At 47.7% G+C, this 25,252-nt stretch overlaps 1 long non-coding RNA gene and 1 pseudogene across 1 annotated transcript; one reads left to right on the top strand and one right to left on the bottom strand.

Annotated features, from left to right (window-relative positions):
- Nucleotides 1-17,165: 17,165 nt before the first annotated feature.
- On the top strand, nt 17,166-17,262 carry LOC111591480 (uncharacterized; annotated as a pseudogene).
- A 6,887-nt stretch (nt 17,263-24,149) lies between these two features.
- LOC109945492 (uncharacterized) lies at nt 24,150-24,810 on the bottom strand. The gene is made up of 2 exons (XR_002268688.2): nt 24,393-24,810; nt 24,150-24,315 (listed from the first exon to the last, which is right to left on the bottom strand). It is a non-coding gene; the product is annotated as an uncharacterized lncRNA (long non-coding RNA).
- Between the last annotated feature and the right edge of the window lie 442 nt (nt 24,811-25,252).

Below are 25,252 nucleotides of genomic sequence, written 5' to 3'. Positions count from 1 at the left end.
GGGCACTCAGGCGGCGGCGTCCTGTCTTCTCCGCTTGTCACCCTTTGCTTCGGTACTGCACGGGCTATAATGGGAGTCATGATGATAACAACCCACACGGTGCAGAGAGTCAATGGTCTTGCCTCGGTAACACGCGAGTTACTGTGCGGGCCGTGTACTGCGGACCCACCGCCTGCCGCTGGGGCGGGCAGGCATACGTCTCGTCCTTAGTTAATGCAGAGACGTAGTGCACTCAGAGGTTGACGCCAGGCTTTCCCCAATGGCTTACGTCACACATCATAGAACACATGGTAGCACCGGGCCTCGCCTTATGTGGGGAGTAATGAGTGAGACCTCCCTTCCTCGTAACAGCTCCAGACCTTCCTTGGTTGGGGGTCTCAATGGTATTCGGGGGAGGTCCCGTCTCCTCCGGTGGTGTTGGCCAGCAAGTGGCAGCACCGGACCCCCTTAGGCCAGAGGTCCGGGTGGCCTGCCATGAGGGTCGAGGCTGTTCCCGAGGGTCCGGTCCCCAGGCGCAGTTGTCGAGAGCCCACGTCTTCAAGACATGTGGTGACCCTAGACCCGCTGCGTTGGGGTTTCGGAGTGCTGATTATAAGTGTCTGTCTTCACCCGAATCCAGTGGCCTTACTGGATAGGCCCAGCGACTAGGCTAGGATGAACCACCATTAGCATAGTGGTTAAGGGTAGTCCCGGAGGATCCGCCTTGACCCAGCAGTAGTGGGTACCCCAATCTTGAGGTACCGATAGTGGCCCCCAGGCCCACCTCGAGTGAGGTGGTGAACCCATAGGCGGGCCATATCTGGACCTTGCTTCTAAGTCGTCAAGCATATGGCCCCATGCCTGGTGACCTGAATTGAAAAGGTTTCCCTGCACATGGCCCCGTTTTAGTGCTTAACGGCGTACCTACAGGGTCCTCCTCCTGATTGCCTTCAATCCTCTAGATTATGCTTTTGGACCCTGCCAAGCAGGATTTTAGAAACCTATACCTTGGTTAGGGTAAGGTTTAGGCCTCTAGAAGCCAAGTCCTAGGTACTAGAACAAATGTTCTAGAGTGGCGGAGCATGTAGGCTTAGGGTACAAGACCAGGCTAAGCGGCTACATGACTTTGGACCACCACTAAGAACGTGGTCCTTTCCCCGTAGGCCTAGATCCTTGTGACCCAATCCTTATCCATTGCAAGGGAAGGTTCAGAAACTGAGTAACAAGGTGGAAACATAATCCAGGTTTCATGAAGGTAACAAAAATTGGATCCTGCACAGGGTTTTAGGTGAGTGGCGTCCAGACCTCACTTACTATTGTAAAGACAAGTTCTTTCCCTCAACTGGCACTCTGGGATATTGGTAACCTCGGAAGTGTGAGGCTACGATTAGACCAGGGGTCGATCCCTGTTGTGGCTAAGGATCGGTGCTTAGCAGCGCACCCTCGGGATTCTTACCCTAATGTATTCAATCCTTCAAATAGTAATGCATATTCTTACAGGTCCTAGTTTGGGACCATCCCTTGAGCTTGAACAAGGTTCAGAACGCTAAGCACTCAGTCCGGAGTACTAGGTCAGCTGTCCTAGGGTGGTGAAGCATGTAGGTTTAAGGTACAGGACCAGGCTAAGCGGCTACACGACTTCGGGCCACCCCCAAGAACGTGGACCTTTCCCCTGGTCTAAGCTCTTAGTGATCGGATCCTCATTCATTATCAAGCGATGTTCCAAACTAGGTGCAAAAAACATGCACTATTATTCGAGTTTCATGATTACAACAGAAGTTTAGATCCACATAAGGGGTAGAGGGAAACAACATGCGTGAACAAGAAAAGAAACTGATGGATGAGAACTGGTTCTTCCTTCACAATCGAATACATGTGATACCCAAGACCAAGTTTATAAGGGTGGCTCTCACCGGGCTGGGCCATAGATGGCACCAGAGGCCGACCTTACGAGGGCGGACCTTACCGAACTGGAAAATAGATAAATGTAATCCTATTACAAAGGAAGTGTTCGTTCTCATGTTACCTTTCGAGTGTAAGGTTCGGGGCCAACCTAAACCGACTGAGCTCTGTTGTGCGTCTGACTCGAAGGGTAAGCAACGCCCGGTGGAGGTTGTTGGCTGCTACCCCGAATGACATGGAGCTTGTGGCCGACGGATTGGGTCTTGAGACCATCGGTGCGCGTGGGGAGCTCTGGTGGGGCCTCCACGACCGACTAGCCACCTCATGCATGATGAGGTATTCGAAGGTGTAACCCATTATTGGCTTGCTTGCTGGTCTCTATCAACACGCCGAGGGAGTTGGGACTGAACCCCCCTCCGGGTGTAAGCGACGGTGGAGACTTAACACGCCATGAGTTTGTGCGGTGACCGATGACGGTCATCGCGTGCACCGTGGGACCAGGACATAGGCTAGCGCAGCGGACTACGCTAGCCTTGCTCCTGGCCCATGGGGGCCATGTTAACAAATGTGTAGCCTTTGTTATTATAGCTTCCTAGAACCCATTGGCAGGTAGAAGAAGTCATTTCTCCCGGGTGGGGGAGATGACTCCATCTTGAGGTGCCGACAACCCCCTTAGACTTAAAGTATTTATTCATTTTTAATTACCTTAACAAGCAATGAAGTAGATAACTAGATACGCATTCCATTCTTATACATAATTTTGATATTGTAAACAAAATACAACAATATAAAGTAATATGATTAATTGATTACCTGAAATTAAATCCAATCTCTAGTAACCTCATGACACTTATGCTTCAATGCTTAGTACAAAAATTCCTTTGAGCATTTCTTGAGGCAAAATCATTAAGAATATGTCAAGATCAATGTTGTCCAAGACATCCTTTTCAATGCAGCACATGCCCAAGCCATTCAATCTTTCTTGTAACATTGTTGATCTCAAACAGTTCTTCAAAAGCTTCAATTTTGAGAAACTTCTTTCAGCTGATGCTACAGTCACGGGTACAATTAAGAGAATCTGATAGGTAATAGAGACATTTGGATAACAATCTGCGGTTGTAACAAACTGAAGAATTTCACGCGCTGACATCATTGCAACACCTTTAATTCACAGAAAAAAAACATCAAGGTTGACATCACATGAGTTCTCATGAGAAAAAGCTTCTGCAAATGTAGTACAACATTTACGCAGATCATTATCATCCAAGGAATTCAGATTTGTTGAGTTGAATAAGAAGTCAAAACCTTTTCAAATGTCTTCACTTGCTTAAATCAACTAGTTAGTGAAACAATCGTTGTGTCAACAATCACTTAAAAGTAATTAACTCTAAATGATTCCATAGCTGATAATTGTAATTCTTCATCGTTGTCATTGATTTCATCAAAATGCTTCTTCCTTTTACCTTGACGTTTTACTGGAAATTTTGGCTCTATATCATCCATATCATAAGCAATGGATTTTGCAATCTGAACACTAGAATCAAATTTATCATTTCTGTACTTCTAAAAATATGATATGACCCCTTCAATTTGCTTGAGAGTAGCATCTATGCAGACAATCTTAGGATGTAACCTCACCATATTCACATAAAATAGTATATCATGCCAGATAACCATACCCAGTAAAAATTCAAAACTCTCAAGTGATTTGATTAAAGATTGAGCATCACTTACTGCAGCTGGGTCATCAGTAGAAGCCTTCTCCACTTCCCGCAAAGCTGCCCTGATTTGAGGAGCTTGATGCCTGATAGGTTGCACACTTTTTATTCGACTCTCCCAACGAGTACTAGATAAAGGTTTCACAGTAAGCTTTGTAACATTTTGGCGTAAAAATATTCCACCTTTTAGTAGAACGTGAAAACAATGCATATATTTGTTCATCACCATATAGATTTTCCATATGGGATGAAGGCTGCATATTTTCCTATGCGACATTATCCTCATTGACATCAACATCTGTAATTAAATTCTGCTCATTCATAGTATCATTATTAACCCCAACATCTGTATTTAAATTATCATATCATGCTCTGGCTCATGACTAGGTCCAGGTTGCTGCTCTTCCTCTACAGTGACATTAGCATTACTAGAAGCCGAAGAGAACTTATGTAAGACACCCTTTTGTGATTCAATAAATTGATCTTCTTGTTTTCTATTTTTTTTTTCTTTTCTGGGCACCGGACAAATGCTTCTTAGGCAACATTGCAACGCCTAAACGATGAACGAAATTAACTGTGTAAGTACCCTATCCTGGTAGTATGATAGATTGATAGTATCCTAAATCCTTAAATATATGGAATTGAATTTTAGATGAGATGATAGATGAGGATTTGAGGAATTATGTTTTGCCTTTGTCGCTGCAAGTCTGCAAGACGGATGGCGATGACGCGATATCTGCCTGTCCGCAGTGGGCTATCGATCCGAGGCGACGAACAGACGAGGCGATCAGGCGACGAACGGACAAGGCGATCAAGCGAGGAATAGACAAACGCCAGGAGGCAAAGTACGGTTCGGCGGACGACTGCACGAGCGAAGTCCGCTGGACCAACTACAACCAGCAGTCTGTGCTCGTTCTTCTCATATACTCCCTCTGTTTCTTTTTAGTTGTCGCTGGATAGTATAATTTGCACTATCCAACGACAACTAAAAAGAAACAGAGGGAGTATGTAGGTAAATAACCACCGGTTATTAGAGCAACTCCAGTAGTTACCTAAAAGAAAACCCTAAATCAAAATTTTAGAGAATTGGTATGAAAACATCTCTCTAGTAGTTCCCTAAAACAACTCTCTAAATTTATCAACATGTAATCCAACCCTATGTACTCTAAATTTATCAACTTGTAATCCAACCCTATGTACTCTTTAAATGTAGCTATCCTTTCACTACTCCCGAAATAAAAAAAATCGTGCCAAAGATTTCCCCATCGGGCTATCTCGCACCTTTTCCCCTTCCCGTCGCCGTCACGAACACACATAGGTCCGACTTCCCTACTGCCAGGTCCAGCTTCCCCGCCGTCAGGTACAGCTGCTCCGCCGCCAGGTACAGCTTCCCCACCACCAGGTTTGGCTCTGTGGGGGATAGATATCCCCCGGGTCCACTAAAAGAGTAAAAGACCTCACGAAAGGCTCAGGGGCCCAATAAATCGTAAGGTCATTCTTTCGTGGGCTTGGGGAGGAACAATCAGCAAAGCAGTTTGACACAAGGCCGAATTGGTGCAAACCCGGACGGCCCACAACGTTGAGCGAGCGACCACAACAGAGATCCGACTTTCCCGCGTTGGAGCCCCCATGCAACGGAGCCATGCGAGGATAGGTCGGCAGAACTACAGGGAGATAAACTCAAACAGTTCACTATCTTTTAGCTACACATAGTTATCATATCCACATGTATCGCCCACGGTCGAGTATATAAGGCCTAAGGGGCACCCCTTCAGATCGATCGACCCTATTACTTAGCCACCCACACCAACTCTCTGCACTCTCAATTCAGAGAGCTCTCTTGTAACCTCGTTCACCAAGCATACTCACCAGGACGTAGGGTGTTACGCGTCTCTAAGCGGCCCGAACCTGTAAACATTTTCCACTGTCCCTCGTGCATCTGGCACGAACCATTTTGCTACAGTCGTCGACACCGTCCTACTCCTAAAAACACCTTGAGGGGCAACCCCGGGTGTGCGGTCGGACCCAAAACACCGACAGCTGGCGCGCCAGGTAGGGGGTGTGTCGACGATCCAAGCTAGCTCAATGGCCGTCACCTTCCACAACAAGATCACCCTCCGACCCGGATCCGTATTCTGCTTTGGGACAATCTCGTTCATAGCAGACGAAGAGGGAACTCTACATCGCATCGCCGATCCGCCGGAAAAGAAGTCTTCTCCAACAAACTCCGAAAATGCCGGAGAAGCGCAACCTCCAGCTCTCCGGAAAAAGATCGTCTCCGGAAAGTCGGGGGCCGAGGGCCCGCTGACCCGGAGAACTCCACTGTCTACTTCCCCGGCAAGAGAATGGACACAGATCGCGAGGAAGAAGGAAACCAAGGGGAAGCAAGTTGTTCTTTCCATTCCTCCGCCCTCAAAGGAGAACGGAAAGAAGGTCGCCACGACAGCAGCACCATTCTATCCCGACGTCCTCTTCATCAGGAGAGCGGAGTCACCCACCGTCTCCGATGACGAGCCGACCGCACCCGGAGAAGAACCGCCTCAACGAGAATCCCGCCGACGGAGGAACCGGCGCAGGAACGTTCGACGACATCACGCGGCCGGAGAACGGGATCCGGAGCAACCTGTCTCGCGAGACGAGGTCTCGGAGATAGGAGAAACTCCGGAAGAACGCGTCTTCAGAGAACGAAGGAACTCCCGACGACGAGATCGCCGTCGGGCTCAGGAACAAGCCGAGCAAGACGCAAGACAACGCCGGGAGAATCCATTCTTCGGACGCAACCTGAACCCCGACTTCGCCCGAGCCATGAACACGCCGAGCGAAGTCGGAGGAGTACTAGCTCGGATAGCTGATGGGCTTCCTCGGACTCCCGACGCCGAGGGCTACCGGCGACTGTTCACCCAGGCGGCCAACCATCTTCTACCGCTTGCTCACCCGCCGAACGATCTACGACACGCCATCAACAGTCGCCGAGACGCGCGAAGCTCCATCAATGCTTCGCGTGAACGGCGACATGAGAACAAGATCCGTCGCCGGGAGGAGTACGACAGGGATCATGGCATCCCAGCTCGGAGCCAGGCCACCAGAACTGAGTCGGCAACGGCCTCAACTGGCGGTACAACCCGGGGACGGTCGAGGAACCACAACAATCACTCCCCTCCCCGGGACAGACATCATCCTCGACGACAGGAGGACACCTGCGGAGTGTCTGCTCTTACTCCGCGCCTTAGGGCCATCCAATGGCCTCCCAACTTCAAGGTATCCAATGTCGACAAATATGAACCTAAGCAGGATCCAGGGGGTTGGCTAGCCGTCTACACCACCGCTGCTCGAGCTGCCGGGGCGTCCGAAGACGTGATGACCGCGTACTTACCCATTGTCCTTGGGAAAGACGCGCTGCAATGGCTGCGACATCTACCCCGACATTGCATCGACGACTGGGGCGACTTCAGTCGACGCTTCACCGCCAATTTCCAGTCCCTCTCCGACAAACCGGCGCAACCATGGGACCTCAAATCCATCAAGCACCGGGGGGACGAAACTCTCCGGTCATACCTCAAAAGGTTCCAGACCATGAGAAATCGTATCCCCGAGGTCACGGAGGCGGCTGTGATCGAGGACTTCTACAGAGGATCCAACGACTCGGCTTTCGTCCGAGCCATATTACAAAAGGCGCCGACTACCTCCGAGGAGCTGTTCCGGGAAGCCGACCTCTACATCATCGCCGACGAGCGGGCCCAGGACCTCATCGGAGGAGCAAAGCCTGCACCGGCAGCACCACGGCGCGACGCGAACCAGCAACCCGACAAGCGCTGGGAGAAGAGGCCTCGCGAAGAAGTGCACGCCGCCGGACCACCTGCATCTCGCGCCCGAGGAGGACCTCGCGGAGGCGAGCGCATGCTGGATGAAATCCTCGACGCCCAGTGCCCTTACCACAAGGACATGCGCCACACTCTTCGTAACTGCCGGGACTTCAAGCACTCCGTCGGGCACGGCCGACCCTTCCAACCTCTACCTCCTCCTCCGCCAAGGGGAGGACCAAATGAACCACGACAACCCCATCAGCAGGAGGAGGGAGGAGGAGGAGCTTTCCCGCGCGTTGATAGGGAGGTCAACGTCATCTTCGGCGGGCACGGGTCGCAGGAGAACAAAAGACAACAAAAGCTCAACGACCGCCAGATACTGGTGGCGACCACCGGTCCACCCGCCCCATACCGGTGGTCGGAGCACCCGATCACTTTCACTCGGGAGGATCAATGGCTCAACATCGACCATCCAGGCAAATACCCGCTCCTCGTCGATCCGGTGATCCGAGAGAGCCGGGTGAAGAAGGTGCTAGTGGACGGGGGGAGCAGCATCAACGTCACCTTCCCCCGGACACTCCAAGGCTTGGGAGTTCACCTCAAAGAGCTCCACGAGTCGGACACTCCTTTCTTCGGCATCGTGCCGACGGAAGGAGAATACCCGCTGGGCCACATCTACATGCCTGTCACCTTCGGAACTCCGGAGAACTACAGAACCGAGTTCCTGAGGTTCGAGGTGGCGAACTTCGACTGCGGGTACAACGCCATCATCGGGAGGCCGGGATTGGCCAAATTCATGGCCATTCCACATTACACGTACATGATACTGAAGATGCCAGGACCGCAAGGAATCATAACTGTGCGCGCCGACTTCCAAGGCGCCGCAGAATGTTTCCGAGTGGCCATCCAAGCAACCCTCACCACCAAGCCGTCGACGGTCTCTTCAACACAGGCGAACTCTAAGCCTGAGGAGGACCTTGCGGTACCGGCAAATGAAGCTCAGGCCGCGACCTCTATGCGGCCGACTGAAGAAACTAAGAGGATCAACCTGGGGTTCGCTGATGAACGCAAGACCGCCATCATCAGCTCTAGCCTAGGCGACAAATAGGAAAGCGCGCTCGTCCAGTTTCTGCAAGATAACCGAGACGTATTCGCATGGCAACCTGCGGATATGCCGGGAGTCCCAAGAGAACTGGCCGAGCACAAATTGAAGGTCTATCCCCAGGCAAGGTCGATCCGGCAAAAGCTACGTCGTTTCACGCCCGACAAGAGAGAGGTCATTCGCGCCGAGTTAGCTCGCTTGGTCGCTGCTGGATTTATTAGAGAAGTGTTACACCCCGAGTGGTTAGCCAACCCTGTTCTTGTACTCAAAAAGAATAAAGTGGATTGGCGCATGTGCGTCGACTATACTGATCTCAACAAACACTGTCCAAAGGATCCCTTCGGGCTCCCGAGGATAGATCAGGTGGTGGACTCCACTGCTGGATGCTCTGTGCTGTCTTTCTTGGATTGCTATTCCGGATACCATCAGATCGGTTTGGCGAAGGAAGACGAGGAAAAAACAGCGTTCATCACTCCGTTTGGTGCTTTCTGTTATACCTCCATGCCGTTCGGCCTCAAAAACGCTGGAGCGACTTATCAGAGAGCCATTCAAACGTGCTTAGCCGATCACTGGGGCAAGCGTGTGGAGGCCTACGTAGATGATGTGGTAATCAAAACGGAGAACTCAGAAAACTTCATCGAAGACTTATAGCTGGTTTTCAACAGTTTGAGACGGTATAGATGGAAGCTTAATCCCGAAAAATGTGTTTTCGGGGTACCAGCAGGAAAGTTACTCGGGTTTATTGTCAGCCACCGGGGAATTGAGGCTAATCCGGATAAGATTGAAGCTATCATGAAGATGGAAGCACCTCGATCACAAAAGAAAGTTCAGCGACTTACTGGATGTATGGCAGCTCTGAGCAGATTTATATCCAGGCTAGGGGAAAAAGGTTTACCGTTTTACAAGCTACTCAAGAAGGTAGATAAGTTTCAGTGGACTTCAGAGGCACAGGAAGCTCTAGATGCACTGAAGAAATTCTTGACAACACCACCAGTGCTGAAGCCACCCCGGCGGGCTACGTCAACTCAACCAGCCGAAGATCTGCTACTGTATATCTCTTGCACGACTCACGTGGTAAGCACCGCGTTGGTAGTCGAGCGAGCAGAAGAAGGACATGCCTACCCAGTGCAACATCATGTTTGCTTCATCAGTGAAGTTCTAGGCCCCTCAAAGAAAAAGTATCCTCAAGTTCAGAAGTTATTATATGCAGTACTTCTAACTGCCCGCAAGTTACGTCACTACTTTGATGACCACAAAGTCATAGTAGTCACTGGTTTTCCGATAGGGGATATTCTTCACAACAAGGAAGCCATTGGCCGAATAGCCAAGTGGGCTTGTGAGCTGGGATCTCATGACATCGAGTTCCGACCTCGCACTGCCATCAAAACTCAAGCACTGGTTGATTTCATATCAGAGTGGACTGAACAGCAAGTACCAGATAGCCCAGAGACTGCAGAAGTATGGCGAATGTATTTTGATGGCTCGCTGAAGCTGCAAAGAGCAGGAGCAGGGATTCTCTTCACCGCACCTGGAGGCGAGCACCTCAAATATGCCCTTCAGTTGCTGTTTCTGGCCTCCAACAATGCAGCCGAGTATGAAGCTCTGATCCATGGATTGAACATCGCCATATCCTTGGGTATCAAGAGATTGATGGTATACGGAGACTCTCTGGTAGTCATTAGCCAGATAAACAAAGAGTGGGATTGTTCAAGCGATTCAATGGGAAAATACTGCACTGCCGTCCGAAAGCTGGAAGATAAATTTGAGGGTCTGGAATTTCATCATGTAGAAAGAGATCGGAACACAGCAGCCGATGTACTGTCCAAGCTAGGATCCAGTCGAACTCAGGTCCCACCCGGAGTGTTTGTGCAAGAAATACTACAGCCGAGCATCTCAATGGATCAAACAGAAGAGTGCAACATTATAGATCAACCCGAGTCGGACTCTGATGACTGGAGAAGGCCAATCATCAAGTATATAAAGAATGAAGAAGAACCAGATGACAAGAACTCAGCCGAGCGCATTGCCAGACAGTCGGCTCACTACACACTCATTGGGGAGACATTGTACAGAAGGGGTGCATCGGGCGTCCTCATGAAGTGCATTCTCTCATCTGTTGGGAAGCGACTTCTGGAAGAGGTCCATGCTGGGCAATGTGGAATACATGCAGCATCCAGAACACTAGTCGGGAAGGTATTCAGGTCAGGATTCTATTGGCCAACAGCGAAGAGTGATGCAGCCGAGTTAGTTCAGAGGTGCGAAGCTTGCCAATACTTGTCAAAACAACAACATCTACCAGCACAGCAACTGCAGACCATACCAGTAACTTGGCCTTTCGCATGCTGGGGACTGGATATGATTGGACCTTTCAAGAAAGCTCAAGGAGGATACACTCATGTATTGATAGCAATCGACAAATTCACTAAATGGATAGAGTTCAAGCCCATCACTTCTTTAACCTCAGCTAAGGCCGTGGAATTCATACAAGACATAATATTCAGATTCGGGATACCAAACAACATCATAACTGACTTAGGATCCAACTTCACAAGTTTAGAGTTCTTCGACTTCTGCGAGCAAAAGAGCATTCAAATCAAGTATGCATCTGTAGCACATCCAAGAGCCAACGGGCAGGTTGAGCGAGCTAACGGGATGATACTAGAGGCACTCAGAAAAAAGGTCTTCGATAAGAATGAAAAATTCGCAGGAAAGTGGATAAGGGAGTTGCCCTATGTCGTTTGGAGCCTAAGAACCCAACCTAGCCGAGCTTTGCATGGAAACACTCCTTTCTTCATGGTCTATGGGTCAGAGGCAGTGCTACCCGCCGATCTCAAGTTCGGGGCGCCAAGGTTGATCTTCGAAAACATAGCAGAAGTCGAGGCCACCAGGCTGGAGGACATTGATATACTTGAAGAAGAACGGCTGAATGCGGTAATCCAATCAGCACGGTACCAGCAGACTCTAAGGCGCTATCACGACAAGGCTGTGCGACAGCGATCCTTCTCAGTAGGAGATCTCGTCCTCCGCCGAATTCTAGCGGGGGAGGGACGGCACAAGTTATCGCCCTTATGGGAAGGACCCTTCATAGTAGCAGAAGTCACTCGGCCCGGATCATATCGCCTCACTCAGATGGATGGCACAGAAGTCGGGAACTCCTGGAACATAGAACACCTCAGGAAGTTTTATCCCTAGCTGTATTTCAAAAAGCTATCGGGACGACGATGTACTCTGTAAAGTGGAAATATGTCATCAATAAAAAGGGGTTTCAAAGATACTCAGTTTGTTCACGATTGACTTACATTCTTACTTAACTCGGGGTGACCACTATGCCCTGCTAACGGAGCAATCGGCTTAAAGTCGGCAATGACTTAAGGCGGTCCAATATACTCACGCTTACTTAACTCGGGGTGACCACTATGCCCTGCTAACGGAGCAATCGGCTTAAAGTCGGCAACGACTTAAGGTGGTGCAATATGCTCACGCTTACTTAACTCGGGGTGACCACTATGCCCTACTAACGGAGCAATCGGCTTAAGTCGGCAACGACTTAAGGCGGTGCAACATGCTCACGCTTACTTAACTCGGGGTGACCACTATGCCCTGCTAACGGAGCAATCGACTTAAGTCGGCAACGACTTAAGGCGGTGCAACATGCTCACGCTTACTTAACTCGGGGTGACCACTATGCCCTGCTAACGGAGCAATCGACTTAAGTCGGCAACGACTTAAGGCGGTGCAACATGCTCACGCTTACTTAACTCAGGGTGACCACTATGCCCTGCTAACGGAGCAATCGGCTAAAGTCAGTGGCGACTTAAGCCGGTGCAACATACTCACGCCTACGCAATTCAGGGTGACCACTACGCCCTATTAACAAAGGCAATCGACTTAAGTCAGCAGCGACTTAAGGCGATCTGACGTGATTACAATTACTCATATAAGGATGACTTCTATATCCCGCAAACAAATTTCATAACCATCGCGCATCGTTTTACTACTGCAAATTTACAGACTGATGAATTCTGAAACAATACGAGAATAACAATGTCGTTTAAGTACTGAAATGACGTCCTCTAACAAATGTCTGACCATGCTAACCGCGCGCTCAGAGCACGCAAAATGTTTCTCTACTTGGTGATATTTTTCTCAGGAGCGATCGATGAGGAAGGACGACTCGAGGAATCAGGGGCAGCATTCACATCAGCCCTTATATCTTCGGGAACAACCACGCCGGGTCTCCTCATCAAGATTCGCCCCGCCCGAATAGCCTTGTCCATGGCTCTGTCGCGCTGAGCTCTGAGAGTAACAGAAGTTTCTTCGGCAACCTTGGCAGCCAGTCGAGCAGTTTCTAACTCCTGGACAATGGATTTCTTGGAAGCTCGGAGTTCTTTGATGGTAGCGTCCTTCACTGATATCAGCTACTTGAGCCGGGTCACTTCATCTGTGGATTCCTGCAGCTTACAGCGTTGATTGTCCAATTCTTCCATAGTAAAGCGATGACTCCTCTCCAAGATGGTCAGCGAGTTGCTAGAATCACGATACAATCTGTCAAGACTGTCACGAGAAGCAGCAAGGATACATTTTTCTTCCTGCAAGCAAAAGACAACTACCTCAAAAACCAAGCAAGTAATAGGAGCACAACAAGGCAAAGCACAGTTTCATAAGTCACCTTTTCAGAATTGAGCTGAGCGTGAAGAGAAGAACTCAGTGCATTGGCATCATCCAAGGCAGCCAAGACCTGAGTAAGTTCGGTCTGACTTTGAGAATATTTTTCCTCGAAGTCAGCACACCGCTGGACCAATTCAGCCTGATCTCGGGAATGTTTTTCCTCAAGAGTGGAAATCTGCCGAGTCATTCCTAGCACGAGACAATCAAACAAAAAGGGGTCAGAATGTAAAGCAGTCCACAGTGAAGGCAAAGAGAAGCAAAAAAGCACTAACCAGCGTTGGTTGCCTCCAATTTAGAGACGCGATGCTGAAGTGACACTGGATTCCAACATGCAAGAGACGAAGCTACTTCTGGGACAGAAGCACCATGTAACCTCAGCTGGCTAGCCATCCCATCCACCAAAGCCTGATGAGGAGAACAGATGAGTGTAATGACAGCAGTTCATGCAATGTAAAAATCAAGCTAAAATACATCACAGTACCTGGAGGTTGGAAAAGAACGAAGGGATCCCCAAATCAGGAGAGATCAATTGATAACCAGGCGTAAGGCCACCACCCGAAGCAGCTTGCAACGAACCAGCAGGAATCAGCTCGGTGCCTTCAACAGAGCCCAACACTCGGTCAGTGGGGACGCTGCCCTCTAAAGCGACTCCCTGGTCCAAGGCTTGGGCTACCACCATACAGCCAGAGTGTGGAAGCGATCCCGCATGAACGTCCATGGAAGTATAGGAGGGAGACCCCGCTCGAACACCCTCGGGGGCTGGGTCATAGTTTGCACTGCCCACTTGAGCCGGATCATCCCCGGCAGCACCCTCGGGGGCTAGGCAGTGGCTTACACTTCCCACCCGAGCCAAGTCATCCCCGGCGACATCCTCGGGGGCTGGGCATGTGTCAACACCACCCTGGGGGTCCAGGTTCTCTGCGGTAGCCACTTCTAAGGCTGATGGGCCCTCAGTTACTTCCATGGGACCAGAACGATCCAATTCAGTCTCTCGACCCTCGAGATCGCGCTCCAAGGTCGACGAGGCACGGGATGACCTCAACCCAGCATCAAGCACATTAGCACAATCCTCCATCACGCCATCATCCACTGGCTCCGATAACAAATCCTCTGGAACCATATCCTCAAGAGTCTGATCAAAATTGGCCAGGGACAGTTCTTGCAGGCCAATGAGAGCAGACAAAGCAGGAGAGGGAACTCCACTACTTTCACCGCTGGTGATGAACTGCCGACTGTTTTTCCGAGTCAAAGGAACTTCATCTTCCTCCTCCTCGTCATCCACATTGGCAACACAAGCAGCACACCCATTGGGATCAGCAACAGATGGAGCACCCACATTGGGATCAGCAACAGATGGAGCACCCACATTGGGATCAGCAGCGGATTGGGTACACCCATTGGGGTCAGCATCAGTAAATTCAGTCACAGGCATTTCTTCAACAGCAGGAACCGAAGTACCAGCGTCCCGATCCAAACTGGATACTCGCCGGAGGCGTCTTCTTTTCTTCTTCTGCTCATCAGCACAAGGATCAGGCTGACTGGCTCGGCAAGGGCGCCTCGGGCGAGTACTGACAGGTTTCTGAGTATCCAAAGTTGTATCAGCCTCTGGGAGGGGCGCCACTACCAGTGCCCCAGCAGGAGCAGCATCAGAAGAATCCTCAGCCAGCAAATCGAGCATAGCGCTTATCTCTGCATCACTAGGGTTCAGGGGCACCTCAAAATGGACCTGCCGTTCATCATCAGGAATCTCCCCAAGCGAGGCAACCAAGGCACTAACTTCTTCAGTAGAGGGTCGCACTCTAAGGCCCAAACTGCCATCAGTGACATGTGGATTCGACACAAAAAGGGTGAAGGCTTTGGGAGGAGGAAGGTTCCAGGCCGAGTATGCCACTGGAGCACCAACATTTGACACTTTGCCTCTAAGGATCATCTCAAGTCGGCTCACCAAGTCTGCAGAGGGAATTTTTCTGTTGGTAACCCGAGTTGAGTCGGCTAGGCCTCGATACAGATAAGCTGGGTATGCCCTGTCCTTCAACGGCTGAATATTCTTGAAAACAAAATCAGTAACCACAACTTCAGCAGTCAGACCCCTCTCTTTCAGAAGTCCAACTTCAGCTAGCAACGCACCTGCCTCAGCTACCTCCTGATCTATGGGAGACTCGGTCCAGCTTGGGGTGCGAACGTCCGGCTGTCTTCCCGACCGAGAGGGGAGAGAGTTCCCATAATTCTCAACTATGAACCACTCCAAGCGACATCCCTTGATACTGTCTTTGAGAGGGATTTCAAGATATTCAGTCTTACTCCCGCGGCGCATCTCCAAGCTGGCACCCCCAACCAACTGATGTTGTCCCCCGGCCATCCCAGGGCGACAATGATATAAGTATTTCCACAACCCGAAATGTGGCAGCACGCCGAGAAAGGCTTCGCATAAATGAACGAAAATGAAGATTTGCAGGATCGAATTGGGGTTCAAATGGGTCAGGTTAAGATGGTAGAAATCAAGGAGGCCGCGGAAAAAGGGAGAAATGGGAAGGCCAAGGCCGCGGAGAAGGAAAGGGGCATAAACAACGGACTCATGGGTATCCTCAGTTGGAACAGTAAACCCATGGCAAATCCGCCAAGAACAGAGTTCCCGCGGAGGAAGAACCCCGATGGACACGAGGTGGAGAAGTTCAGGCTCAGAAATGACGGACATGTGGTTACCTGCGAAAGGCAACTGGCTGTTGGGGTCGATTGGAGGAATCACCACGGCAGACGAGCTCGAGGTTTTCCTCTTGGGCGGCATCTCGATTCTATCGGCGAGCAGAGTGGAAGGCGAATTGCGGAAGGGATTCGGAAGCAAGAAAGCAAGAACTAGGGCACGGAAAGCAGAGGCGGCTAAAAGCGCAGCACTTATGGGATATTCCCGAGCCGGATACCGTTTCAAAAAGTGCCCAGTCAGCACCCGGCAGTTATTTCCAAAACGCCGGCGTGCCACGTGATCACCCGATAGTTATTTCCAGAACACCGGTACGCCACCTCATCACTCGGCTATCATCCTCAAAGTGGCCCACGCAGCCTGCTATCACTCGGCGTTACCTCTAAAACGCTGACGTCGCCCTCCAGTCACTCGGCGTTGCCTCTAAAACGCTGACATCGTCTTCAAGTCGCTCGGCATTACCTCTAAAACGCTGGCATCCCCTCCAGTCACTCGGCGTTACCTCTAAAACGCTGATATCGTGTTCAGTCGCTCGGCGTTACCTCTAAAACGCTGATATTGTGTTCAGTCGCTCGGCGTTACCTCTAAAACGCCGACGTCGCCCTCAGGTCACTCGACAGTTATCTCTAAAAACTCCGACATTGTGTTCAGTCGCTCGGCGTTACCTCTAAAATGCCGACATCGCCCTCAAGTTACTCGGCAATTATCTCTAAAAGCTCTCTGACATCATCTACAAGTCACTCGGCGGCTACTTCTAAAAGCATCAGTATGATGCCCGAGTTATTCACTTACTGTCTCAAAGGAATCAACTTCACGAAAAAGCCGGGAAGAGGAATGATTCAAGAACTTCGAGTTATGAATATCAAAGAGAAATCATCACAGAGAAACCAACATCATTTCATTCATTAAAGGGAAGATAACATACTTACAAATCAACTCATTATGAGTTGATACTTCCCTATCACTACTACTACATTACATTACATTACTACTACTACTACTACTACTACACTACACTATACTACTCTACACTACTAAATACTACTACATTATTCTAACTATACTATACTAATATCTAAAAGACCAGTGGCATCTAGCCACTGGCCCGGTTGCTGCCGCCGCCGCTGTCGCCCTGATTGCTGCCCCTGCTGCTGCCGCCCCGGTTGCTGCCCCTGCTGCCGCCGCCGCCACCGTCCTTGCTGCCGCCGCCGCCACCCTTGCCGCTGCCATCACCGTCACCGTCGCCACCGCCTTCGTCGTCGTCGTCGTCGCCGTCCTCGTCCTCGCCGCCGCCATATGCTTCTTGGCCTTTTGGCTAAGATAAAGTGTAATATTTGTTCTTGTGTTTCATTGCAACACATGGACATTATACTAGTAAGGTGTACAACATACTAAAAATAGTGAAGGGTAAAAATGAAACATGTTTTTTGTTGCAAAACATACATAAGAGCAAGAGAGATTAGATTTGTAATATAGTCATGATCTCATATATGCATTGTAGACTCATGTACATCTGATATGTTTTTCTTAATTTTACTTACTTTCGGAGCTTACACTATATACTAAAAGTATAGATTTATTTTATTATACTTTAAGTAGGCATAATCCGTAATTTTTAGAATAATACAGCTATGCAAAATCATAAACTCGACAAAAAAAATAATATGTTGGTACAAAGACAATTAACAATATTTATTTATTTAGTCAGATAACAATAAAATTTTAATAGATTATAATAAAAATAAATAAGTAATCATAAAAGTAGCAATTTACTCGTAGTTGGTTATACAGGAATATTTTGTAAAATTATCTTAAAATTGATAGCACATCAAAAAATGGTGGAATCAAATTGAACATGTACGCGGTTTGTCTACTTGAAACCACCACTACTAGAATATGTCTCTTTGTCGAGTGCTCGACTTTTTGCCGAATGCATTTTATCGGACACTCAGCGAAATAACACTCTCGGCAACGATCTCGTTTACCGAGAGTGAGACACTCGGCACGACCTCTTTGTCGAGTGTCATGGCCATAGCACTCGGCAAAGATAGGCACACCTGGGAACCAAGAAAACTTCTTTGCCAAGTGTTGTGGCCTTGACACTCGTCAAAGGAACTGACAAAGGGGCCCACTGGTGATCTCTTTGCCGAGAACTAGTCCAGCTGGCACTCGGCAAAAAAGAAGCCTTTGCCGAGTGTCTCCTAATACAATCTGCAAAGGAACTGCCAAAGGGCCACGGAGAGCTTCTTTGTCGTTGTCGATGTATAGTTCACCGAGCCTTTTTTGCCGAGTGTCACACTCGGCAAAAACTTCGCCAAGTGTTTTCTAGGCTTTGTCGATTGCTTCGGACACTCGGCAAAACAGCGGTATCCGGTAGTGCACTAGTACATAGTTAATTTTTTCCTTGTCACAACGATCAAAGCTATATTTTAGAGACCCTGCTGTCGTGCTAAACAAACTTATATTTTGGACCAGAGTATATTTCTATACTATACTTAAAGCACCAGTTTCAACAGTCGTCATGCGTCATTTTTTTATAAATAACCCCTCACATCTATTTCAAATTAATTTGTTGCACGCCTATAGATGTCAAACGACGCCTGACACGGGCTAGATGCACGTGGGCCATAACTATGGCACAGGCACGTCATGCCGGCCTGCTAACTGTGTCGGGCCAGCTCGTTAGCCCGTCGATCCATTTAATTAAATCAGCGTAACGACGTCCGACACGGGCTAGATGCACGCGGGCCACAACTATGGCACAGGCACGTCATGCCGACCTCTTAACTGTGTCGGGCCAGCCCGTTAGCTCGTCGATCCATTTAATTAAATCAGCGTAACGACGTCCGACACGGGCTAGATGCACGCGGGCCACAACTATGGCACAGGCACGTCATGCCGGCCTATTAACTGTGTCGGGCCAGCCCGTTAGCCCGTCGATCCATTTAATTAAATCAGCGTAAAATGTTAAAAAACGGTGCAGGAGGTGGGGTTCGAACCCATGTGAAGTGCCCCAATCCTCTGGGACTCAAATGTTATACAATTTCTAGTCCCAGGAGGCTAGTAAACACATTTATACATCAGATGATTACAGATCTGCTTAAACGATACAAACCTATAAAGGTGGCGAACAACTTTAATAGTTGGTCCACAACTCGGGACATATCATCAGAGTGGGGCTGAAGCAGCCCGATATACGCAGCGAAGCAAATCAGCGGTCCAACAGCTAGAGGCAAGGTTGGGAACAGTCGTAACTCTTACCCGATCTCCTTTTTCTGAAAAACAACAAATAAGCAAGGGTGAGTACAAACGTACTCAGCAGCCCACCTTCACCCGAGGAATGGGGAAATCAGATATAATGCATGCGATATGTGGAGCTCAAGATATTTTGCAGAAACAGCAATATTTTATGCAGGGTTGTTTTGAAAAACATTTTATATTTTGCAAAGCGCATCCTCTTCAAAAGGAGCAGAAAGTTTTTCAATATAGAACAAAATCCCCTGGACTAAACCATCCAGGTATCTCAGCAATTTCCCACTGGTTTTCATTTTCAAAAACATCTACTGGACTTCTAGTCCACCATAGCTCAACTGCCGGACCTTTTAAAAACCATTTTTCTCAAACACGACCTTTTTTGAAAACAAAACATTAATTGCCATACCATACCAGGCTCGTCCATTCCTGTGGACACGGACTATTCGAATAGGTTTTCAAACTCTGCGCAGAGGTGTACACTTTACCCACTAGTCCGGTTTCTGTGATCTCACCGTCGTGAGACCCGAATGCCGAATCTCTTTCTTTCCTCGCACGTCCTAACCTTAACGGTTATACCGGAAGGAGTCAGGCCACCGCCATGTCCAAACCGGACAAAACATTCCCCCTCCTTATCCTCCCGGTGCTTCCCAGCCTTCATAACCCTAGGGTTGGACCGTACAAGTTCAGATTGAGTGACTGCCCACACAGTCTCGAGTGGTTGTACTTATCATGAGTACAAGTAGTGAAGGATGACAAACCGGTCCTTATGTGAGGGGACAATCCTTCTGCTCACACCTAAACCAGCTGAGCCATCACCTTAGGCCCTCCCCTAAACCAGGGAGTCCCTGATCATCCCTACTCAAAGGTGATAAGGGTGAAAACCCTTCATCATACACATTTTGAAAAGCATTTTCTTTTGAAAACTCACACCTTTCCTCAAATCATTTGTAACAAATATATCAGGGATTGATTGCGGCAAGCGTCTGGGTGGCCATAATAACTTGTCTCAAAATCATATCATGCATAAAATAACATGCTGAGGGTTGTGGTTGAAAAACATAGGTAATTTATGCATCAAAGGGATCCCGTGAGCTTGTCGTGCTTATCCGGCGAAGGGGGAAGAGGAGCTCGCGGAACTAGCTTCTAGCTCCACTGCCTGGCGTAGACTTGCAGATTTGGCCTCCACGAGACGGCACGAACGCTCCGATAACTATGCAACATGAACAAGCAAACATACAAACCAACAAGTATACCAACAAATATTTAGTATAGTGGTCAGAATAGTGATATATGGATGGGTAGAGTCTTGAGTATAATATGTGTCATGTGGTGTTGAGATACTGCTGGTGGTGGAGCGAAGGTGCTTACCAGGAGGGTGGACTGGAGACGAAGCGACACTATGCGTGTAGCCGGTAGAGCGGAGTAACTGAGTGGGTGGGGTGTTTGCCTTGGCTGAGGGTGTTGAGTGTGTGTGGAGAGGGAGAGGGTAGCTGGGTGTATTTATAGCTGGGTGTATGTGGTGTAGCACAGTGAAGTTCACTGTTGGTGAGAATAGTGACGAATGAATCATCTGACTTAATATGAACATGAGAGTTATAGGCAGAATATGAGACAAGAGTATTTTGGGAGTTCTCTGGAATAATAACCATGCTTAAGGGATGACATGGTTGGATAGGGAATAGTTTGACAAGAATTTTAGAAACAAGAATGACTGAAATCTGAGTTTGGATGGAGGAGTTTTGGATTTTATAATCATAGGGAGAAAAAGAAAAGGAAAGGAATATTCTTGGAATATTCTAGAATTTGAATATTTAGAGATATTTGGAAAATCAAAAATACAAATGTATTTTTGAGCGGGGTGCGGGGAATTATTTTTGGGCTTTTCTTGGGCAGATGTTTATGTTGGTGGAAACTGTTCCTACCTACTGTGTCACATCAGACAACAGTGAGGCAGGACCCAAATAGTTGGAATGTTGTGGTATTCTGGTCTGAGTGGGCTGTGGTATCTTGGGCCAGGTTTTATAGGATTGAAGACGTATCCATACAAACATGGTTTGCCTTTCTTTTTGGAAGCCTGGCTTGAAAGAATCCCAAAGTTAAGCGTGCTCAACTTGGAAAAATCTAGGATGGGTGACCAGATGGGAAGTTCCCTACTGGAATAAAAAATCACAGTCACCGGAGTTCGTATGACTGGAATATGGGTCTGGCTGATCTTAGGTGGACTGGACAGCATGATGGATGAGTAGTTGAAATTTGGGGTGATCGGATTAGCGGTGAATAGTAACGATGAATAGTAACGGTGAATAGTGATGGTGAATAGTTCGTATGAACGAACGATGAACGGTGAATAGTGACGATGAACGAACGATGAACGATGAATAGGAACTATGAACGATCGAATGATCGAACGAACGAACGATCGGAATTTCAGCAGCATAACAGCAGGAAAAATATTATTTGGACGGACGAACGATCGAACGATCGGACGAACGGACGAACGAACCATGAACGATCGGACGAACGATCAAACGATCGGACGAACGAACGATCGGAATTTCGGCAGCATAACAGCAGGAAAAAGATTATTTGGACGAACGATCGAACGATCGGACGAACAGACGAATGAACCATGAACGATCGGACGAACGATCGGACGAATGAACGAACAAACTAAGAACAGGGGGACGAACGATCGAAGAACGACCGAACGATCCTTGTGCTAGTGTGTGCTTGTGTGGGAGGTGGAGTGGGAGTGGAGTGGGCGTGTGGGTGTGGGGGGAGAGGGAGTTGCCATGAAATGGCTTGGGGTGGGATGAGAGGAGGCCCTTGCCCCTCTATTTATAGCCATGGTGGGGGGATTAGGGGGAGGGATGAGAGGATTAGTGGGAGGATGAAAGGATTAGTGGGAGATTAGCATGAATTTGTCTTATATGAGTGTAATTAGCTTGTAGAGCTCAACGTATGACACCGGAGGCATACGTATACGTATGAGCATGAGGAAAGTTATGAAGAAAATATTTGTAGGGACTTCAAAAATGATTCTGAAGGTATTTCTCAGGAAGAAAATACTTGGAGATATATCGGTGCAATATTTGGGCAGTATTTCTGAAAGAGTTTGAGGGTGATCACTGGGGAAATATTTGTAGGATATTTTGAGGAGGATTTTAGAGAGAATATAGACCACTATATTTTACTTGTTGATATCAACTTGCAAACAAACATTTTGAAACAAAATTTGAAATTCATTTTGAATTTAGAGCGAGTTTGAGAATATTTCAGAATTTGAATTTTTGGGATGCTACACCATGCCCTGATGGAAGAAGGGTGGGAGACACTGGGTGAAACTGTCTAACCAGTAGAACATCATGCTAAGATGTTCTTAATATTGAATATAAATTGTATATAGGTATATATGTTTTTTTGTAAAATAAAAAAATAATCGTGTTGGGCCGGACCAGCACTACGGGCCGAGGCTACAGCCCAAGCACGGCACGACGTTCTTGGCTCTTGCAAGCATTAGGTCATTTCTGAGACCACATTGGCGCAATGGACTATATGGTGTTTGAGGTTGCTGAATTGGATGGAGCAGCAATGATTTGTCACACTAACAACAAAATGAAAGGTTATTTGTTGGTTTTAAACGTTAGTAATTGCTACGAAGTAGCATAATTTATATTGAGCGCATCTAGTTTTTATTGATGACTGACTTTAGCAATCACTCCATATTTTGATATATCTTTTTTATAAGTTTAACTTCATGGGACTTAGTTTAGAAACTTGATCTCACAAACTTTCTCTTATTTGGCCTCTGTATGATGGAATTATGTCATTTTATAATCTCTGTTTATTCAGTCAATCGTTGTGAACTCTCTTCTAATCGTTCACTTCATTGATCGTGTTGTACCAAGATATATTTGCATGGAGTAAACAATAATATCAGTTAGCCAAATTAAAAAATATATTATACAGAGAGTGGTGTTTGAGGTTGCTGAATTGGATGGAGCAGCAATGATTTGTCACACTAACGGCAAAATGAAAGGTTATTTGTTGGTTTTAAACGTTAGTAATTGCTACGAAGTAGCATAATTTATATGGATCGCATCCAGTTTTTATTGATGACTGACTTTAGCAATCACTCCATATTTTGATCTATCTTTTTTATAAGTTTAACTTCATGGGACTTATTTTAGAAACTTGATCTCATAAACTTTCTCTTATTTGGCCTCTGTATGATGGAATTATGTCATTTTATAATCTCTGTTTATTCAGTCAATCGTTGTGAACTCTCTTCTAATCGCTCACTTCATTGGTCGTGTTGTACCAAGACATATTTGCATGGAGTAAACAATAATATTAGTTAGCCAAATTAAAAAAAATATATTATACAGAGAGCGGAGACAATCAATAAAAAATCTTGAAATTTTTTTGATGGATAGTTTACGTGGGTATTGTTGTAAGCCGTCGCAACGCACGGGCAACCGACTAGTATTTAACTTATTAATCGGATGTAAAACTGTATACGTGCAGAAAACTATGGGTAGCTTTTTCTAAATAATTGAGAGCCAAACTAACTTGTACTGTGATTAATTAACACACATGATAACAAGGGAGAGATCTTATATGTAGATCTAAAACATTTGCGCTGCCTGCCTTTGAATAGACGCATCATTTCATGCTCACGCGGTCTCAGAAGTCAGAAAGGTCTAAACAAACAGTGCCCGGCTGTCCTTAAAAGCCTAAATTAACAGTGGCTCCGCTCATCAGCTATCCTTTTCCTTTTTCAATAATGGTGTCTGCCGCTATCGCTGCTGCTGCTGGTGCGTGTTTTCCTCTTTCTATGGACGGCAGGGGCAGACACCACAGTCGTCACTGGAGATAATTAATGGCAGCCCAACCAGATCAGATCTTCTGGAAAAAAAACTGGAGAATGGCGTTGGGTGCTCTGACAAAAACGCTCTATTGTTCAGGCTGTTCTAGAGTACAGCGATGACCCTGGATGTACCAATTCACGCGCTAAAAAAAAGAGTGACAAAAACGATCTCACAAATTACAGCCAAGAATTAGTGTATCTGCAGTACGATACGACCCTCTCTTTGGCTGGGCCTTCGACGTTATTTGCAGCGATCTATATATGTCCTTATCATGTCATCGGCAAGGGGAGGTCCGAAATCAGCGTGTCTTCTCCGCGAGCTACAGAAACAAAACTCTCGTTTAGATCTATACACAGAAGAAAACATAATGAAACACATAGTCTTGATTTGTCGTACCAGCTACCAATAGCTGACCACATCATCAGACGATTCAGCAGATTACAAGCAGCAGCAGCAACAACAAGAGAAGCATTGCTTTGTTTCTTCCAGAAACTTGTATTTGACTTAATTCAGGTGGTAGTACATCCTTACCTCCCGTTTGATAGAGCTCCGGCTCTAGCTAAAGCAGCTCCAGCATGCACAAGCAGGGGAAAGGAAGAAAAGCAAGGGGGGAGAGGAAGGCATGCAGGACAGGGCCAGGCGTCGAGGAACTAGCAGGGGCATGGAGTGGTCCCGGGCGTGCTGCTGGACGAAGTAGAGCCCGGCGGAGGGCTCGCGCGTTGGCGCCGTACTCGATCATCCCGTCCACGCCGTCCTTCACTGCACAACAAAACACAGGCCAGCAAGAAACACGCAAAAACTCACGCGGGTAAGGCTATCTGCGCTCATACTACTCTAAATTTCTACCCTAAAAAGAATATTCTGTCCTGATCAGCAAAATTTTTTACTCTATACCACAATCTTTTGCACTCATGTTTACTGTATATCTCAACCCTATACCAATTATCATATATAATATTATTTCTACCACATATTCTATTATTTCTCTCTCCTGAGCAGCCTCCCTTGCCCGCCTCCGGCCCCACCTCGGGACCCACCTCTGGCCTGTCCAGTTGCACGGCTGGGAACCCTGAAAATAGCGTTCACATGCTCTCTCTCTGCTTTAGAGTAGACGATAGAGCGGCTCGCTGCACTGAGTTTTTACTGCATACATCACTTGATATGGATAGCGTTCCTTTTCCAGTATCCGACTGCGGCCAGCCTAAGCGTGTGGTCGTCGACGGCATCCCGAGAGAGGAGAAGCGAGAATGAAAACG

This window comes from Zea mays, chromosome 4 (genome assembly GCF_902167145.1).
Source record: "Zea mays cultivar B73 chromosome 4, Zm-B73-REFERENCE-NAM-5.0, whole genome shotgun sequence".
NCBI lineage: Eukaryota > Viridiplantae > Streptophyta > Magnoliopsida > Poales > Poaceae > Zea > Zea mays.
The sequence above is the reverse complement of the archived record's forward strand: the minus strand, read 5'-3'. Positions and strand labels throughout refer to the sequence as shown.